We start from the raw sequence: 4,686 nt of genomic DNA, 5'->3' as shown, positions 1-4,686 counted from the left end.
TTGTTTGGCAGGCCCGGGCTGGATTCGAACCCGCCACCTTAGGTGTATGTGGCTGGCGCCTTAGCCACTTAAGCTACAGGCGCGGAGCCATGATTTTGAGTCTTAATGAGACAAAGGAAGGATCCTAGGAAGGATATTCATACATTCAGTTAACATTTTAGAGTGCCTACTATATATACATATAAAAACTGTAGGGGATACAAACATGCCTGAGATTTGGTAACTGATCTTATTGAACTCATAGTTTAATAGGGAAGCTATTATATATAACAAATATCTACCTCCTCCTCAGGTTAGTTACCTATAATTCAACACTATTGCCTTTGAAGTCCAATTTGCATCTTACGTGACAGCTGCCTTAAAGACAAATAAATAGTTCATGGACAGTAGAAAATAGGCCTTACATTCAAGGGAATCTGAGATTTGGAAAAAAACAAATATTTACCTGTACATTTTCCAATATAACGTGATAAACTATCATGTGAACTCACTGCTAATTTGTATAAGGATTTACATATCGGGATAGTAATTTGAGACGAATAATGTTTACAAGCCCAAATGTACAACCTATATTATATGACCATGATGTACATTTATCTATATCTTCACAAGCAATATAAAATTTGTCCATGATATTCTAAGGTTTTACATGCACCCTATCAGGTTAGAAGTGAAGATAACACATAGAATTGATAGAAATTAATGTTTCTATTCAGTGCCAATTAAAGACAAGCATAAAATTAGACTAAATTTATTGCTAAAGGCTTAATATCCATATACCTCCCTCTCTACCACAAAATATGTATGTTTTGTGGGGAAAAAAATAAGGACAAACATTATCTTCCCCAATGTTGTGAGAACGTCAGACTGCTCAGGCCATTCCAGTGCTTATCAAGATATACATTCAGTCTAGTTTATATGACCTGAGACCAATAATCTTAAGCAGAAGAATAGAGCTCTTTCAATATTAAACTATTGCCAACCAGAGAAACCTCCCACCGATATTAGGTCAAGGTGCTAATCTAGGTTAATGATCAAACTCCAATCTGTAATAAATACACCCTCCCAGGACTCTAAAAGGACCTTTAGACTAGAATTTAAATATGAAAGTACAACATTAAAACAATAGTCACATGTCTGATGATCATATTAAGACTAAACCTTAAATGGATATGCACATAGTAGAATTACTTCCCAAATAATCTCTTAAAATTTACAGTGCCCAGTAGCCAAAGTCTTTCAAAAGATGAGGCCAAAAAGACGTATTTCACACTATGCTAAGATTGTCTCCTTATTTGAAGTTATTAAGTAAAAAACACATTCGAAGGGTTTTATTACAGATGTTTGTTCCAAAGATACTATTTTTACACATGACAGCCATTTAGTTAAAATATTTTATAACTTTTCTTTCTTTCTTTTTTTTTTTTTTTTTTGAGACAGAGTCTGTTGCTCTGGGTAGAGTGCTGTGGCATCATCATAGCTTACAGCAACCTCAAACTCCTAGGTTCAAGTGATCCTCTTGCTTCAGGCTCCCTTGTAGCTGGGACTACAGGCACCTGCGACAATATTCACCTACTTTTTCTATTCTTAGTAGAGATGGGGCCTTGCTGGTCTCGAATGCCTGAGCTCAAGCAATCCACCCTCCTTGGCTTCCCAGAGTGCTAGGATTACAGGGGTGAGCCACTGTGCCCAGCCCTTTTTATAGTTTTTCTGACTTATGTACGATCATTCAGTTTGACAGAGATTAATGACTCACTGTTCTTGTTTACCTGCAGGAAAAAAAAAATCTCAAAAGCAATGAGGAGTGAAGGAGTCTAAAGTATAGACACTTTCTGTTGTATCTTCTTCTAATATCAGCCTATATTATCCCTCATGGGTCTGGAGAATTAATAACTTTGCAAGAGTGGCTTTTTTCTGGGCAGCGCCTGTGGCTCAAGGAATAGGACACCAGCTCCATATACCGGAGGTGGCAGGTTCAAACCTGGCCCTGGCCAAAAACTGCATAAAAAAAAAAAATGTGGCTTTTTTTCCTTATTTATTTGGGGGCTTAAATTTGTAGCTATGGTACTGAAAACAGACATTATTTGTCTTTTCTCTATAAGTCAACACTCAGGAAAATGTTTTGATCAGTTAAATAACCTAGCATTCATTTCCAATATTGTAACCTGTATAATTTTTGAAAGCATAGAGAATTCTAAAAATTAGGCTTTGAAATATATTATAATTTAAAAGATTCTTTTAAAAATCACAGATGTGGTCTTGTAGTATGTGGGTTTTTCTTTGACAAATAGAAGTAAGTTTTTATTCTTTCAGAAGATATGATGTGGGTGGTAGCAGGGGTGGGATACTCAGGAACATACTAGCCATTGTGGTCAGATGGAGATGAAAAAACATTTCATCATCAAGAAATGTACATTGTTTCCATTTTAGGAACAATGTGCTGTTTCAGTCCCCACAATTCATATTCATACATGCTATATGTACTCCAACTATGAAAAATCTACTGAATTAGCTCTCTAGTCACATAAAAGACCTATTTCTAAGCATTATGACATATCACCCTGGGTACCTTTGCATATCTAAAAACTGCCCCCTCTCACTGTTTGCAACCTAAGTTAATGGCATCACAACACTTTTGGTCACCTGGTTTAGTAAGCTCAGAATCAAGTCTGATTATTCACTGCTCAGCTAGTCAGCCATCCACATGCTATTTACTTCCTTGCTGTCTTCCATTAGGCCCTCATAATTTCCTTGCCTAAAATATTTCAGTAACCTCCTAACTAATCACTCTCTATCCAATGTTTTCCCTTCCCTTAAAGTTTCATCAGAGTTTATCTCTTCCTATTTGAACGAAGTCTTAAAAACCCAACTTAAGTATACAATACTATACAATCCAAAACTGGGCAGCGCCTGTGGCTCAAAGGAATAGGGCACTGACCCCATATACTGGAGGTGGTGGGTTCTAGCCCAGCCCTGGCCAAAAACTGCAAAAAAAAAAAAAAAATTCAAAACTTAACGTGTAGCAAATTCACTTTGCTTATTTTTTTCACTTATACCTACTTTTAAAAGCTAGTCAAAATTCACGTACAATCCCAAATTAAATTTTTCTGCTTGCTACTTTTTTAAAAACCACAAAAACTCCACGGAACACTGATATTTCTTTTTGTGGAACAACAAAAAACTCTTCATATTATTGTATGTTTCCATTACTAAGCAGGCCTTATTGAGCCTTTTTCTCCCTTAAGCTTTTTTCTAACCTTAAAATGCTAGGGAGGGGCTGTTATAATGCTTCAGCTGATTCCACACGTTTTAAATGAAAATTAGTAACTTTATAAGTTATCTTTGTGGCTTGGCGCCTGTGGCTTAAGTGGCTAAGGCGCCAGCCACATATACCTAAGGTGGCAGGTTCGAATCCAGCCCGGCCCGCCAAACAACAATGATGGCTGCAACCAAAAAACAGCCAGGTGTTTTTGGTCCCAGCTACTTGGGAGGCGGAGGCATGAGACTCACTTAAGCCCAGGAGTTGGAGGTTACTGTGAGCTGTGGTGCCACTGCACTCTACCCAAGGGGCTTGAGGCTCTGTCTCAAAAAAAAAAAAAAAAGTTATCTTTGTAAAAGACCACAAAACTTTATATATGTAAACTTAACCATTTATTATAATATACATGTGATCATATTCAAAATTTATTCTGAATCTATAACCTCCCACATAACCAGTGTGCTGGAGAACAGAAACTGAGGGGAACATTAAACACACACACAGACAAAGCCAGAAGCTTTTCTCATCTTAAACAGCATTAAGAAAATGGGAAGAATAGCATTTTTTCAAAGAGATGATTAAAATATAATCTATTGCTAATTTGAAAGGGTGAGGTACTGCAATCCCCTTCTTCGAGAAACTCAAAACACTTCACTTAAAAATCTGATATATCATAGTTGTACATATTTTGGGGGTGCATGTAATATTTTGATACCTGTATACAATGTGTAATGATCAAATCAGGGTAAGTGGCATTGCTATTACCTTAAACATTTACCTTTTCTTTATGTTGGGAACATTATAATAATAGAATAAATTATTATTAGCTATAATTTCCCTACTGTACTATTGAATACTAGAATTTACTACCTCTATCTAACTGTATTTTTGTACCTATTAACCAACTTCTCCTCATCCTCCCTTCCTCATTTCTTTCCAGCATCTGGCAACCACTAATCTACTCTCTACCTCCATGAGAGCCATATATTTGGCTCCCACATACTGCATGAGTGAGAACATGCAATATTTGTCTTTCTGTGCCTGGCTTACTGTACTTAACATAATGACCTCTAGTTCCATCCATGTTGCTGCAAATGATTGGATTTCATTATTTTTGTGGCTAAATAATATTCTACTGTATACATATATGCATTTTCTTTATGCATTTATCCACTGATGAACACTTAGGTTGATTCCATAGCTTGGATGTTATGAATAGTGCTGTGATATCAAAAGACTTCTTCAGCACTTATAAAAATTGGTTTTTGAGGCTCAGCGCCTGTGGCTCAAGTGGCTAAGGCGCCAGCCACATACACCTAAGGTGGCAGGTTCAAATCCCCAGCCTGGGCCCGCCAAACAACAATGATGGCTGCAACTAAAAAATGGCCGGGCGTTGTGGTGGGTGCCTGTGGTCCCTGCTACTTGGG

General features: G+C 37.1%; 1 protein-coding gene across 2 annotated transcripts in view; it reads right to left on the bottom strand.

Moving 5' to 3' along the window:
- RNF128 (ring finger protein 128, E3 ubiquitin protein ligase) overlaps positions 1–4,686 on the bottom strand; it is a 97,552-nt gene that overhangs the window by 30,228 nt on the left and 62,638 nt on the right. The window lies entirely within an intron of this gene.

This window comes from Otolemur garnettii, unplaced genomic scaffold (genome assembly GCF_000181295.1).
Source record: "Otolemur garnettii isolate 467f Iridium unplaced genomic scaffold, OtoGar3 scaffold00155, whole genome shotgun sequence".
Taxonomy (NCBI): domain Eukaryota; kingdom Metazoa; phylum Chordata; class Mammalia; order Primates; family Galagidae; genus Otolemur; species Otolemur garnettii.
This window is presented reverse-complemented; position numbering and strand designations above follow the sequence as displayed.